This window comes from Martes martes (assembly GCF_963455335.1).
Source record: "Martes martes genome assembly, chromosome: X".
NCBI lineage: Eukaryota > Metazoa > Chordata > Mammalia > Carnivora > Mustelidae > Martes > Martes martes.
Genome location: NC_137897.1, coordinates 21,281,317 through 21,298,272, shown reverse-complemented (window position 1 = coordinate 21,298,272; position 16,956 = coordinate 21,281,317). Strand labels below are relative to the sequence as shown.

Here is a 16,956-nt window from a genome sequence, read left to right as displayed (position 1 = left end):
TGAGAATTTTATTTTGTTTTGTCTGTTAAAAATATTTTCATGGTTTTGTTGTATCATGAGGCACTGAAACATCTGAACAAATCAGTATGTGAGTGGTGAGTCAGCTGCTTTCTCCTTCACTTCTTTGGGTTACTAGAGCAACTTGTCAGTGTATTTTTAAAAAAGACAACCTTTTCTGTTATTTAAGTCTTTCCAAGGCATGCGCTTGTACAACACAAACTTATGTCCAGGTGCAACTAGCCTAGCATCCAAACATCATGCACAGTACCTCAGTAATAACGGCATACTGCACCTGCTCCTGGCACAGTGCTGCTCATTTGTGTATGATATTTGAGCATCTGAAGGAGTATGAATGGTGTAGGAAAGAGAATAGAGGGGGAAACAGTGTGAGTACCTGGATGGGAGGAGAGGAGGTCCGCTGAAGTTGTGCAGGGCAAACCTGAACATGTCATTGGTGCAAACTCAAGCATCCTTCATGTTCTTTAATAGGAATATCTGGTGGAATCCCATCACGGGGTCTTCATCAGCCTTGAGCTGGCCCACGACCCTGGTGATGATGCGGCTATCTAGCATGGGCTGATGATCCCATGCACGAGGCTGTGCTAGATTTTCTGGAACAGAAGGCTAGACAATCTCTCCACAATGGTAGCTTTCCCCTGGAATTGCTATCCTTCCCACCTGAGGCATGATGTGTCGATATAAATGGCACCTAGTTGCATTCTGTCATTATTAAATAACTGGTAGTAATGTTGAATGAAGCTGGATCCAGTCTGCACCCAAATTGGCTTATTTCCCATTCTGGAGCATCATCCAACCTCATTGAGACCTGGGGAGCCTGCATGATGTCGGCAGCAGCAGTGGCAACCCAGCATGATCTGCTGCAGTGAGAATCTTAAATATTGATTTCACTGAAATTAAAATAGCTTCTGACATAAAATTGAAAAGACATCTATTTAAATCAAGCAAGCTTGTAAATAATTAGAGGGATGTATATAAATCTCAGTTGCTATTAAAATGTGACACAATTTTTGACTAAGACTTGTGTCTAATGGTCCTTCAAATTATTTCCCATATTCAGGGCCCTGTCTGACTTTCTTTGATGGTGTACCAAAGTTTTCAAGTTTAGTGTTGTAGTTCTGTAAATTTTTTTTCTTTGTAAAATTTTATAGTGCATGGGTTTTTTGTTCTTGTTCTTGTTTCAGTTTTTTCTTTTGGTTATTTTCTACCCAGCATATCCTAAAGAACAAACAAGAAAGGATAATATGAAAGAGTCAAATCCACATATACTGGGTATTAAATATAAACAGACTAAATACTCTATTTTAGAAGTTAAAGGTCTTCAGAAAAAGTGCATTAATCTTAAAAGTGAACTGTATTGGCCTGTGGAAAAGAATAGAAAAAAACTACAATGTGACAGTTAAGCAGAAAAAAGTTGGTTTTTTATTCTTATATTGGACAGAGTAGATTTAAAGGAAGAAAGTATTATTAGGAAAAAAATAGGCTTATTTCAATATAATAAGAGGCTAAGTCCAAGAGAAAGATGTGAACATCCTAACTTTATGTTTATATTTTAATAGAGCCTCATTTTACAATGCAAGAAGTGACAGAAATAGGAGATGTAGACAAATAATCACAGTGTGAGCATTTAACTCACTTATCTCTGAAACTTATAGAAAAACAAGGGGGAAAAAAGCAAAACAGCAATTCTTACCACCTGAGAAATTCTTCTTCAGATCTTGTCCCTTCAGTTTCTGCCTTCAAACAAATGTCTTTGATAATTTTTCCAGTTTTTCTACATTTCCTCAGCAGGATGGTTGTGCTGAAAAAGGCTATTCTGCCATTGCTGGTAGCAGATACCTTCGTAAGCACAGTATATTTTTTTATGGTATGCTATAGTTTGTAGCTTTTCATCCATAAAGCCAATTAATATAAAATTAAGAAAATAAACCATTTATTTTAGAGTACATGATCTTCACTAGCAGTTGATCTACTATGGTCTACTACTGTTACAGATCTACTACCTAGTAAAAAAAGCATCAAGTAAATAAGGTCTCTTTACAGATTCATGTAAGCAGAGGTTCCTGTATTAGCACATATTAATGAAACAAAATCATAATGCTGGGCTTAAAAAAATATGAAGGAATTCAAGGAAATTGTATGAAAGAAATCAGAGTCTCTGGTCAAGCTATCAGCAGTATATGAAGATCTGTAGTTTGAATATTGTGCTCATTTGAATTATGGAGCTTTTCTGATCAGGGTAGACTGGGGACATCAGACCGTCTTTCCCCTGACTACAATCTGAGAAACTAGAACAGAGAGAGAAAGAGAGAGAGATTGGAAAACTAGCAAGGCTAATAAATATTGCAGAGTAAACATCCACAGATGTGAACTCAGCATTTTAAGTGTCTTGCATTTTGAGAGGTCTGTAGGTCCCAGGAACTTACTTAGAGACTAGATGATAAACAAAACTACCTTTCAATAAGTTCACCAGGATGCAGGGAGAACAAAGTTCAGGAGTCACTAATCATTGTCTTTGTGTGGTAGGAGATGGAATGGGTGTCAATTTTGTAGGGTTTGGATGTGACACTAATGGTTATGGTTTGGAAGCTATAGTGAACCTGAAATCAACCAATTCTAATCAGGTCCTAAAGCCTGACTTAGAGTTATTGGAGCCTCTGATTAGATTAAAGATGTCTGGAAATGATAGTGCTGTGCTGTTTAGTTCATCAGCTGGGGTACAATTAAATTTGAATTATCCTTGTAATTTTCATATATTATTTCTGACACACAAGTACAAATGACTAGGAACAGTATGAGAAAAAAAATGTTACTGAAACCCAACTGAAGGGTGCTTGGCTGGCTCAGTTGGTGGAGTGTGCTGATCTTGATCTCAGAGTTGTGAGTTAGAGCCCCATGTTGGGTGTAGAGATTACTTAAAAAATAAAATCTTTAAGAAAAATAAAGAAAATAAAAGAAAAAAAACAACCCAACTGGTACAACAGATAAAGATAGATACCCCAGATAACTATATAATAGAGTTACCAGATATGTAATTTAAAATGTCACATATATCGAAAAAGAAAAAAAAAAAAGAATTTAGCAGAGAACTGGAAATGAAAACAACAGGTTTTATGTATTTGAAGTCCTTTTATAAGGCACCCAAATATTTAGGTTTATAGTATGCCTGTTAAATGGATATTTTAATCAAAATAAAACATTCCTTCCTATTTCTAGTTATAATTGTTTTCTTAAAGTTTATTTTGACTAGCATCAGTGTTCCTATTTGAGCTTTCTTATGCTTACTTTTGTTTGTTACATATTTTTTCATACCATATTTTATATCTAACCGTATCTTTAAATGTTAAAGATGTGTATCATGTAAATAGCACATAATTGGGGGAAAATTTTTTAAAAATTGCTTATAATTGGGACTTAGTTTTTGTTGTTTTTTTCTAATCTAATCTGACAATCTCCACTTTTAACTGGAATGTTTAGGTCTTTTTACATTTAGTTACTATTAATATAGTTTGTTTTAAAATATCAACTTTAAGTGCTCTTCATTTTCTATTTCCCATCTCTTTTTCTCTTTTCTTAGTTTTGTGCATACTTCTGTGTTTATTGAACATTTTTTATTATTCATATTAAGTTCCTCTATTGGGTTTCTATCCGAGGCAGGTCAAAACATGTCCACATATTTTTTGACATTTTTTTCTTTCAACAGATAAAACTTATGGCTCTTCCCAGGATTCTGGGTCAAACTCATGACTCTTTAATCAACAGAATGCAGTGGTTTTGAGGCTATGTAAATTTCTAGGCTAAAATTCCAATGAACTGCCATTACCAACTGCCACTTATGGAGGGCGCCATCTTGGCCCTCCCCTCAGTGTTCTTTCCAAGTAATTCATTGGTTCCCAGTTTCTATCACGTGTTACTTCCCTTCAGCCGGAGAAACTTCCGGTAGCAGTGTGAATTAGATCGTCAAGAGACAAATTGTCTCAGGTTTGTTTATGTGAATATGCCTTATTTCATTCTCAGTTTGGAAGGATAATCTTGCTGAATATAGAATTCAACCATGATGGTTTTATTTTTTCTTTCACTCTGGTTGTAGTTCTCCATTGTTGCTTTTGAGGAGGCAGCCATCTTCTCAAAGACAATGACATCGCCTCACAAAAGCAGCTCGGCTTGTCTAACAAGAGGTTAGTTGCCTTTTAAATCATTGTTTACATGTTGGTAATATGTCCTTATTTCTCTGGCACTGTTGGTGGAAATGCATTTGTTAATTTTGTAAATAGTATTTATATTTCATGTATATGTCGAATATATTGTATGCTAAAACTTTTCAAAAATTTATAGCTGTTCTTCAAAACTAATTTATATAAAGTGATTAAATAAATGCAGTTATCTGACAATAACAACACATAAAGCAAAAGGGGGGAGCTAGCATAAAAGTAACTAAAGCAAAAAAAAAAGAAATTTTCTTTATTTCTTATTAAAATGTTTGAATAAATTATATGCCAATTAAAATTATTTAAACATATTTCTGACCAAAATCTCAAAGTATTAAAACTTTTTTCCTTATAATTGTTGATTTGCTTCTAATGTTGGTCTGGATGAGAAATTTTATGAATAGCAGATTTTTACTAAAGAAAATGCAGTGACATTTGTGTGACCTATAGCAAAAATTCTTATATTTATAATAATTATATAATATTCAATGTGCACAAAACATTTTATATTCTGTAATTTATATAAAATAATTCAAATAAGAATCAATGCACTAGGGGGAGCCTGGATGGCTCAGTGGGTTAAGCGTCTGCCTTTGGCTCAGGTCATGATCTCAGGGTTATGGGATCGAGTCCCGCATCAGGCTCTCTGCTCAGCGGGGAGCCTGCTTCCTCCTCTCTCCGCCTGCCTCTCTGCCCACTTGTGATCTCTGTCTGTCAAATAAATAAAATCTTTAAAAAAAAAAAAGGAATCAATGCACTAACACAATTTATAAAACATATGAAAGTAAAATGAAAATATTCATATATACATGTGCTTAATATGTAATGATTTTGATATTTCAAGTAATAATTAAATAGTTAACTATTTAACAAATAGTATTTGTCAAAAACATCAAAAGATAAATACAAAAATATAAAATACCAGTGACTATTTTAAATATGCTTAATATTTAATATAAATTAAATAGTAATAATTTTTATATTTTTACCCTAGTTCAGATTATGAACAAATTTAAAATGCTACTGTGTTTTGGAAAGAAATTTGACACTGTTCCACAAATTTTATATTTGCCTGCCCTTTTCATAGTAATTCTGCTTCTAGAACTGTATCTGACACAGTTGTTTAAACATATACTGGGAGAGAGGGGGCACTTTAAGATAGGAACTCTGGTGTCCCAGCTCCCTGTTTGTTTGCCCCAGCTGTGGCTCTCCCTTCCAGGCTCCCCTACCTCTTTAAGAATTAACTTCAGGGGGTGCCTGGGTGGCTCAGTTCATGATCCCGGAGTACCAGGATTGAGTCCCTCATCGGGCTCCCAGCTCCACGGGGAGTCTGCTTCTCCTCTCTCATGCTCTCTTTCACTGTCTCTCTCTCAAATAAATAAATAAAATTTAAAAAAAAAAAAAACTTCAGAAAGGCAGTAGAAGGAGGAGGCTCCCAGACCTAGGAGGTGGGGGTGATCTGTCCCAAAGAGGAGGTCTAGTCAGCTGAGCCACTGAGTTCCCCCTCAGGTCCAGACTGGACCAGGAGGGCTTTAAGATATTTCTGGTTATACTATGTTCCTTTATTCAATTGCAAAAAGAAAATGTTCCATCTAGGGCCCAGGCTCTTAGCAGCAGTGCAGTACTCTCCCCTTCTTTGATTCAACCTGGAACCACTTTTTTTTTTTTAAATAAAGTGCATGAAAAGCAAAACAGTTGTGAAATAAAATGTGTCCATACGGTGAATATTATATGACTTTTACAGTCTGTTAAATCTGTATGTACTCACAGAAAACATCTTCAAGATACAATGTCAATAAAAAAGATAAATTGAATTCTTTCAAATAAGTGTACAGATATGTAAATACATTATTTATGTAACTGTGTATGTATGTTTGCTAATACTCACGTTTGATTGCTAATCATGGTTTCTTTCCACAGAGGGAAATACATTTGCATTTTTTGCAAGTTTTAGAATAAGTACATGTGGTATTTGTAACTAATGTAAAAGTCAAGGAAATAGTCACATGAAGACATAATACTAAAGGTTATTTTGAAATATCTACAATCCTGCTTTTTGTCTCTACAGAATTGCCTTTCTGGATAATTTTATGTTAATAGATTCATACAATATGTGGTATAATTTGTCTTGCTTCCTTCATTTGGCATAGGGTTTTAGAGGTTCATCCATGTTCTAGCATGTATTAGAAATCAGTTCCTTCTCCTTGCTGACTTAGCATTCCATTATGTGGTTAATACCACTTATTGTTTACCTATTTATGAGTTGATAGAGATTACAGTTCCTCCAAGATTTCAGATATTATAAATAAAGTGGCTGTGAACATTTTGGGGTAGAAATGTTTGTATAGACACAAGCTTTCATTTCTCTCAGGTAAATACCTAGAAATAGAGGGGTTGGATCATATGGTGGAATATGTTGAACTTTTTAAGAAATTGCCTAAATGTTTTTCAGGTTATTCTACCATTTTGCAATCCCAACATCGTTCTGCATATCCACATCAACTTTTGGTTTTGTGACACTTTTAAATTTGCCCCTTAGAGAAGGTGGGAATTGCTATCCAATTATGGATTTTACTATGACACCCTGGAAGACTAAAGGTTTTGGGAATTTATTCATGTGCTTATTGAATATTCTCTAAGGAAGTATTTACTAAAGATAAGTTCTGCATATTTTTAAAAGTTGTTTTCTAATTGTTGATTGGGATACTTTTCTATGGATTCTGGATATAAGTCCCTTTTTCAGATGTATCTATTATAATTATTTTCTCTAGATCTGTGACTTGTTTTCATTTTATAACTTTTAGAATGAGAAGTTTATATATTTGATGAAATACATTTTATCTTTTTAAAAAATATATTTATTTATTTATTTGAGAAAGAGAGAGAGAGTGAGAGCGCACATGCACACATGTGAGTGGAGGGAGGGACAGAGGGAGAAAATCTCAAGCAGACTCCCAGCTGAGCACGGAGCCTAATGCAGAGCTCTTGTCTCACGACCCATGAGATCATGACCTGGGCCAAAATCAAGAGTCTGATGCTTAACCAACTGAGCCACCTAGGTACCCCATATTTTATCTTTTTTTAATCCTGTCTAACAGATCTTTTTCTATAGCAAGGATTGAAAGAATTTTTCCTGTATGCTTCACAGTTTGTACTTTTGTATTGAAGTCTTAGATCCGTTTCAAGTTCATTTGTGTAGTGTGAAATTCATGTCCAAATGCATTTTTGCATATGGTTATTCAGTTGTTACAATATTTATTGAAATAACTCTCATTTCTTTGATTAGATTAGTTTGGCACCCTTGTCAAAAATTAATTGGCCAAATTTCTAGACCTTCTGTTCTGTTCCATTGTCTCTTTATGCCAATACTATACCCTCTTGAATACTGGAGCTTCATAAGAAGTTCTGAAATCAGGTGGTAAAGATCCCTCAACTTGTTTTAAAACTTGGGGCTATTAAAGATCTGTTATACTTACATATTAATCTTAGAATAGTTTTGTAAATTTTTGCACAAACAGCTTGCTGACATTTTTTTTCTTTTTTCTTTTTTTTTTTCTATTTATTAGAGAGAGAGAGAGAGCGAGCACAGGCACACAGAGTGGCAGGCAGAGGCAGAGGGCGAAGCAGGCTCCCTGCCAAGCAAGGGGCCCGATGTGGGACTCGATCCCAGGACGCTGGGATCATGACCTGAGCCGAAGGCAGCCGCTTAACCAACTGAGCCACCCAGGCGTCCCAACTTGCTGACATTTTTATTGAGGGTGAGTCTCTGCATAAATTTGGAAAGGACTGCTATCTCTTAACACTATAGAGTTTAACAATCCAAGAAAATTGTGTGTCACATTTCTTTAAATTTCTTCCTTTTTTTCCAGCAATCTTTGTGGTTCTCATTTGGAAGTTTTACATATATTTGCTGATGTTTCCCTGGGTATATTATGTTTCTGGGTACTATTGTACATGATAAAGTATCAGTTTCATTTTTAATGATAATTTGCTGGCATATAGATGTTCAGTTGATTTTTTGTGCATTGATCTTGTATCCTACAAACTTGATAAATTCATTTATTCTGTCTGCTTTTTTGTATATTCTTTCAGATTTTCTATATATGATAATGCTGTCTCTGAAAAAAGAGACAATTATAAGTCATCTTTTCCAACCTGTATATATTTTCTTTTCTTGCTGTAAGAAACTCACTAGCACCATCATTTCAATTTTGACTGGCAATGGTAAGAACCTGTCCCCTTGCCTTATTCCCAAATCTGTGGGAAGTCATTCAGTCTTTTTCTTCAAAATACTAGACCAACTGTAGATTTTTCATTGGTTCACTTAAGATGAGGAAATTCCTTTCTATTGCTGGTTTGTCAAATTTTATCACCTTGCACACTTACAATTGATGAGTTTAGGTATATGTAGATTATCCCTCAACAGCAGATTTAAAATGGGGAAATCACCTTAAATATTTACTGGGACTATTCAGGTAGTTAAAACCCACAGAATATTCATCATTTTCTCATATTCATTTAATGCGTTTTTCATCTATGCCTACTATTATATGTGCACATATGTAAAGTAGGAAAATGCAAGTCTCAATTCTAGGTTATTGTTATTGTTTAGGAAAGTATTTTATAGACTATGAGGACATAGAATCATCAAATTATACTTTCTATTCAGAAAATTTATATATATGTATCTGGTATTTCTGAGAGTATTTAAGGTTTTGATTTCATTGTTATTCTCTGCATTTATGCAAGATGATAGCAATTTGGAAATAAGCAAAATTTCCTTTAGTTGTCAAAGAAGTGAGTAGCACATAGTTACTGAAAGATTATCAGTAGAAATAAACAGGACTTGGAATAAGAACAGATCAAGAAAAAAAATGCCTCTATATAGTATCCAACAGTGATATCTAAACTCAGAAAGAAAGCATTATTTCTTTCAGAAGCTTCAACAATGATTTGTTTTATCCTCTCTGAATTTTACCTGTCTCTAAGAGTTAGCAGTTATTTCCTGGGCATTCATCCTAGATTGTTGCTAAGCAATGACTATAAGCTTGTACCTTCTCAGTTTGCCATTTGCTACACAGAATTTCTTGCATAAGTATTTGCAAAAATATTGCTTTTTTATTCTAAACATTAATAAAGTATACCTTTCTTATGTATAATTTAATATAATTTTTTTGTAATGCAGTCTTTAGGGAGGCAAAATTAAATTTGTTGGATCATTGACTCTTAAAGAATTTGGTTAATTTGTAATTACTTTTTTTAGTACACACACACACATACACACAGAGGCAATTGAACAGGATCTAAAAGTAAAGCAGACCATATCATCACTATGACATATGGTTCATCTGATTTGATTCAGCTCATTTCCCTGGAAGAGATGCCTGCTGGGAACTGTATCTTTTGTATTTGTTTTGAATGCACTAAAAGCCCAATTATAAACACTGGCACAGCATTTTATAATCTTATTTGTACTTTTATATTTTATTTTACAAACTTGTTTTAGTTTATTTTTCTGTGGATCAAGTAAACCATCCAGACTTGTTGGGTTAGTGGTAATGACATTTACCTGCAGTCACAGTAGAGTCTAAACCTTGGAATAAGGCTTAATGGGTCCTTAAGCAAATAATTATATTTCTATAAACCTCAACTAACTTCATTGGCAAAATGAAGATAATAATTATTTCCTTCTAAACCTGAGAAACTGTACAACTATATGCAGTCCTCTAAAACAAGGTTTGTTGTTACATTTTAGCCAACAAATTATGATCAATGTTTCTCTCTTTTTTTTAAAAGATTTATTTATTTTATAGAGAGAACGTGCACATGCACACATGAACACATGAGTTGGGAGAGGGATAAAGGGAGGGGGGAGAGAGAGACTCTCCAGCAAACTCCCTGCTGAGTAGGAAGCCCAATATGGGGCTCAATCACACAACCCTGAGATCATGACCTGAGCCGAAGCCAAAAGTTGGGTGCTCAACCAACTGAGCCACCCAGGCACCCCTCAAGGTCTCTTTCTTAGAATAAGGAAACACCTTTTCACTTGTTCTCCCCTCTTTTAATGTTTCTGACAGTATTTTTTCTATGCTGATACCAAGTTTTACATGGTTCTAACTACCTCAGTGATAGGAAAATATTTCACTTCTCTCTTTCATTATTAAGTAGAACTTAAAGGTTGTCCTTCTGTAGATGTTACCATGTTTTCTTTGCATCTGTTTGTCTTTCTCTTTGTAATTTGCACAGTGAAATTGTCTGAAGTTCAAAGTGAATTTAGAATTATAGAGGTACAAAATTTATTTTGACATATTTAGATTTTTATGTTCCTCTTTTGATCTGTTGCTCAAATACCTAAAATATGATAAATAATCAGGCATATTTATATTTTTATTCTATTTATCTCTTTAAGTCACTCAAAATATATACTTTGGTATCTTGTGTTAACAGTGGATAGAATTTGGTGTCCAGTTGTCAACTATTTGTCCTAATACTATTTAATAAATATTTTTAACCCATTTAAACTGGGGGTTTTATCTCTATATCTTAAAAAATTTGTATATAAGATAGTTTATTTCTGAGCTAACTCATTTAATCTATTTATGTACTATTACCATACTTTTATTTGTATCAGACAATAATTTTAGTATCTCTTAGCCAAGGTTTCTTGCTGTCCCAATTTCCAAAATTCTATTACGGTTGCTTTGCTCTTTATTCCTCCTCATTCATTTGAGTTCATTTTGGTAATGAGGTAATCTTACTGGGAACGAATTGTACACTTTTTTTTTTTTTTAATTTTTTATTTATTTTCAGCGTAACAGTATTCATTGTTTTTTCACCACACCCAGTGCTCCATGCAATCTGTGCCCTCCCTAATACCCACCACCTGGTTCCCCCACCCTCCCACCCCGCCCCTTCAAAACCCTCAGGTTGTTTTTCAGAGTCCATAGTCTCTCATGGTTCACCTCCCCTTCCAATTTCCCTCAACTCCCTTCTCCTCTCCATCTACCCTTGTCCTCTATATTATTTGTTATGCTCCACCAATAAGTGAAACCATATGATACTTGACTTTCTCTGTTTGACTTATTTCACTCAGCATAATCTCTTCCAGTCCTGTCCATGTTGCTACAAAAGTTGGGTATTCGTCCTTTCTGATGGAGGCATAATACTCCATAGTGTATATGGACCACATCTTCCTTATCCATTCATCCGTTGAAGGGCATCTTGGTTCGAATTGTACACTTTTTAGAAAAGATATTTGTAGAACAAATTGAGCCAGTAGGGATAGAAAAGGAGACTGAATTACCACTTTTTGGAAAAATATTCTCTTCCTTATTTATGTACTGGGCCTTCTTCCAGTGGAAAAGAAAAAGGTACAACTTAAACAATAGAGGTTTTTTCATGACTGAAATACTGCACTTGCCAGGTCATATAATAATCCAAGTATAATACTGCCATTGCTTAGATCGTTATAATTGTTTCCCTTTAAATGTTTGTTTAGGAGTAAGGACAAAGAATTAAACTGGTATTGTTTTGGTGATTAAATTGTAGCTCATAATGGTTTAACCATTATGGGACTGATGCATAAAGATTTCTGGATATGTCAGAGCTACACTGTTATATTCAGCAAAGAAACAGGGACACTTAGGGGTGCCTGGGTGGCTCAGTTGGTTAAGCCACTGCCTTCGGCTCAGGTCATGGTCCTGGAGTCCTGGGATCGAGTCCCACATCGAGTCCCACATCGAGTCCCACATCGGGCTCCCAGCTCTGCAGGGAGTCTGCTTCTCCCTCTGACCTTCTCCCTTCTCATGCTGTCTCTCCCTCTCTCTCTCTCTCAAATAAATACAATCTTTATTAAAAACAAACAAACAGGGACACTTGTTAAAATGAAGAGAAATCAGCAAGTGGTATTTCCCTTTGAGTGTTCACATAGGTGCTACCCTTTCCTTGTTAGCATGACAATTCAGTCAATACTCAGAGTAAGGCACTATAAAAAAAAAGAAAAATGATAAAGAGAAGGTTCTGCTTATAGAACATTTTATTCTAAATTGTAAGATATCTACATAAATATTTTTAATGCATACTAGAATGTGGTGAATGTCAAAATGAAAGGCACTGGGGAGATGGAACTTTAGAGGAAGGAGAAATTACTGTCATGCACAGCAGTCTGGTATGACTTCATGGTTGACTTGGCATGTGAACTACACCTTGACAGATGGTTTAGATTTGGGATTGATGAGATGGCATCACTGGAAGAGTTGAGACAAAGCCACTGAGCAGTAGAGACTTAGTATATATTCAGGAGAAACTAGATAATTTATTTTGGCTAGAATATAAGAATGTGTGAGAAAAAACAGTGGGAGATAATTTTGGAAAGAGAGAGGCCAGATGGCAAAAATATCTTGAATAGTAGCTATTAGATTTTGGATTTTATTTTGTTGGTAATTTGGGGCCTGTGAAGTATTTTTTTTAAAGGCTTTGGTGTGAATGGTTCTCTGCTTTAGAAAGGTTATGAAACTGATTATCTTCCTAGATAAGCAGTTAGATGGACATTCATAGAGTAATAGTGAGATTCTAAGATTCTAAAATCTTAAATCACCAGGTTCATAAAGGTTTAGATAATGTTATCTTAACCAGTGTTCACAAAAGTTCATCTACTAAGCCATTTCTCCTTTTGTACTATTGTGTTTGATGTCAAATTAATATTTTTTCTTGTCTTTCCCTTTATTTGAAGAAAGATGTTAATATCCTTTGAAAGAAGTTAACTGAAGTATATAATGATTGCCTTTGAAATTATTAGAATAACAAACGTGATATGAAATATTAAAGATTTCCAGTGCATTATAATAATTGTAAAAGATCATATCATTTGAACATAAATTTGCATTGTATCTGTTTCATATATTACATTTTTTTCTCAATATAGTTATTAAATCAGTGCACCTTCAAGGTACTATACCCAGATTAAGAAAATTGGAATATCACTATGGGTTAATTTAGTGTTTCATATGAGATTATTAGTTTTATTTAACTTTTAAATAAAACCCATACTCACCAAAAACCTTCATTTTATTTATCGTGTGCATTATTTATTGAATTATGGATATATGCAGTTGGTATTCATTTTGATAAGCACTAAAAATGTAAATGAAGTCAACTCAATAATTAACTTGAGTGCTCATGCATTAAAAGAAATGACTGAAGAAGTAGCAAAATCTAGTTGTAACTGCTGGTAGTTCATTAGTGGAAACCAAATCAATTCTCAGTGACACATAATCTCGTTATATTGCTATAGCTAATGGATAATTTTTATTGCAAGTCAAATGTCTATAACATTGTTCCTATGCATTTTGTTTAGGAACTAACATTGATTCCCTATAAAAGACTGTAGCATAAGAATTTAGAAAACTGGCAGGGATCAGGCTCTGTAACTCTCAGGAAGTGAGGAGACTTTCAAATTTAATGTTTGTTAGTTTTGCATGTGTGAAGTTGCAGTTGCTGTCATATACTTGATCACTGTTGTCTTTTCAGTTGAGATGCAAATGTATGGAAATATGTAGGAGTTATACAGCACCTACTAATGGACTGGATACAGGAGAAAAAAGATTGACCCCTAGATTTTGGTTTGCTTAACAGAATGGCTTCATGGTTGGTGTCTTGTTCAGTTAGGGCTGCTGTAACAAAGTACCATAGATTAGGTGGCTTATAAAAAACATTAGGTGGCTTATAAAAAACTTATTTCTCACAGTTCTAGAGCCTGGAGGTCTGAGATCAGAGTGTAAGTATGAACAGGTTGTGATGAGGGCCCTCATGCAGGTTGTAGACTATTATCTTCTTGTATCCTCCCATGGCAAAAAGAAGCCTAGAAAGCTCTCTGGGTTCCCTTTTGTTAGGGCATTAATCCCATTTGTGAGGGCTCCAACCGCATGATCCAATTACTCCCAAAGTCCCCACCTCCTAATATTATTGCATTTGCCATAGGATTTCAACCTCTGAATTTTAGTAGGACACAAGCATTCAACCCATAACACCTACCACTCACAGATAGTAGTGAGTGTAAGGAAAACAGAGCCAAGAGATAAAAATCTCAATAGCCTTTTACATATGATTTTGAAATATCTTTTATCTGGTTGGATAGAGATGGCAAGAATGCCATTAGATATTGAGATAATGGACTTCAGGAGTGAGATCTGTAACAGGGAGATTTTCGGGGGGGATCTATTAGGATATAAATTGCCGATTGAAAGCTTAAAAGTAAACTGGACTACTCAAAAATACTGAAAGGAGGAGAAATTGGTGTCTTGGGATTGAGGCTTGGGGTATTTATTCATTGACTGCCAAAGTAAAGGAGATTGATCTCAAAAACAAGTTCAAGGAAAGGCAGCCGAAAAGTGTAAAGCCATTCAGAAGAGGGACTGCCACAGCAATTTGGGGAACAAAGTAATTAAAAGTGCTACTGAGGGGCACCTGGGTGGCTCAGTCGGTTAAGCGTCTGGCTCTTGGTTTCATCTCAGGTCATGATCTCAGGGTCCTGAGAATGAGTACCACAATGGGGCTCCATGCTTGGTGTGGAGTCTGCTTGAGATTCTCTATCTACCTCTCTCCCTGCCCCTCTCCCTCCTGCTGTCATGGGCACGCATGTGTGCGCGCACACTCTCTCTCTCAAATAAATAAAATTTTTTAAAAAGGAAGTGCTATGGAGATTAGGATTATGAATAATTAATGATAATAATCTTTAACAGTTGAATGATTACTGTTTGCTTAGTACGAAGTACTTTATCTGGATTGATTCATTAGTCTTCAGTAACATCATAAGGTGAGTACTATTATCTTTGTTCACAAATGAGAAAAACAGGTTTAGAGAAAGTAAGAAACATATGCAAATTAACACAGGCAGTAATTGGCGTATATGGGGTTGGAACCCAGGCAACATAAATCCAGAGACTGAACACTTAGCCTGTATGATCCATTTCATCCAAATGGTCTGAAAAAAAAAAACCCTTTGAATTTTTTCATATATGTGAAGGATGAACAGGAATTTGTCAATGAAGAGAGGATTGAAAGCTGTCAAAGGTGTCTTGAGTGACAAGAGAATGATATCACACATGGTGTTTTGGTTAGTTCTGACATTGTCTTAAAGAATTACATTCCAGTTTTCCTTTAAGGAATTATATCCTGAGATCTCAATTTAGAAGGTTTAAGTAAAGATAACCCCATCCCTATATCTGCTAGTGTTGCATAAACTAAGTATATCAAAGGGAGTGTCATGCTCAACTGCTCAAAGGATGGATTGATACTGGCTTTCTTGATATATAAATCTCTGTTTTGTGGGTGCCTGGCTAGCTCAGTTGGTAAACCATGTGACTCTTAATTTCAGGGTCATCAGTTCAAGCCCCACACTGGGAGTAGAACCTACTAAAAACAAATACAACACAAAGCAAAACAACTCTGTTTTGTTTTATTTTTTAAAGATTTTATTTATTTACCTGACAGATAGAGATCGCAAGTAGGTAGAGAGGCAGGCAGAGAGAGAGGAGGAAACAGGCTCCCGCTGAGCAGAAAGCCTGATGTGGGGCTCGATCCCAGAACCCTGGGATCATGACCTGAGCCGAAGGCAGAGGCGTTAACCCACTGAGCCACCCAGGTGCCCCAAAACAACTCTGTTTTTAAAATTTGGAATTCTAACTCTAATAAGATAATATAAAAATCTCTTCTAAATTTGCTGCCATGATATCTTCTAGAAGGTTAATTCCTTGCTACTCCCCTCATCTGTGGAACTTAAAATGTTATTCTTCTAGAATGCTATGTCATGTTGAGGCAGGAGCATAGTCTTAAAAATACCACAGCAGGGGCACCTGGGTGGCTCAGTGGGTTAAGCTGGTGCCTTCAGCTCAGGTCGTGATCTCAGGGTCCTGGGATTGAGCCCCACATCGGGCTCCTTGCTCAGTGGAGAGCCTGCTTCTCTCTCTGCCTCTGCCTGCCTCTCTGCCTGCTTGTGATCTGTCTCTCTCTCTCTCTCTCTCTCTCTGCCAAATAAATAAATAAATAAAATCTTAAAAAAAAAAAATCATAGCAGATGTAGTTGTGGATTCAAGGCGACTGTCCAGAGAGTTTAAGTGAGGACCACTCCACACACAGTTAGTAATTCCCGTGTTATTTGAATTACATAAAATGTGTTCACATTTTAGCATCATTTATTTCTTGGTGTACTCCAGACCTCTAAGACTACCCTCAAGACAGATGATTTCTTAAAAGAATTCACAGAAACCAGGAAAGCTATTAAGCTTACAATTATAGTTCATTACAGCAAAAAGATATATATGACAATATATTATATCTCTCTCTCTCTCTCTCTCTCTCTATATATATATATATATATATATATCCTATATTTTCAATATAGGAAAGGGAAGGGGCACATAGGGAGGAATCCAGGGGACACAGCTTCCAGTTACTCTCTTGCTGGTTATACACACAGAGCGCTTCATTTTTCCAGCACTAACGTGCCACAGCACATACAAAATGTTGACAACCTTGGTCACGTAAGCATGGAGCATGTCCATCGTAGGTCTTTAGTCTTAGTGACTCCTCAGTCTCCAGCCCTCACGGAGGACTCACTGAGATAGGATGCCTCAATGCCTCAAAGTGCCAGGCATATCAAAACAGATCCTTACCATAAATCACATCAACTGTCTGGTATGGCCCAAAGCATCAGATACACAAACACACCCTT

At 35.6% G+C, this 16,956-nt stretch overlaps 1 pseudogene across 1 annotated transcript; it reads right to left on the bottom strand.

Annotated features, from left to right (window-relative positions):
* Positions 1–255: 255 nt before the first annotated feature.
* LOC308337309 (nuclear transport factor 2-like) lies at positions 256–797 on the bottom strand (annotated as a pseudogene). Its single transcript has one exon. The product of its transcript is annotated as a nuclear transport factor 2-like (transcript).
* Between the last annotated feature and the right edge of the window lie 16,159 nt (positions 798–16,956).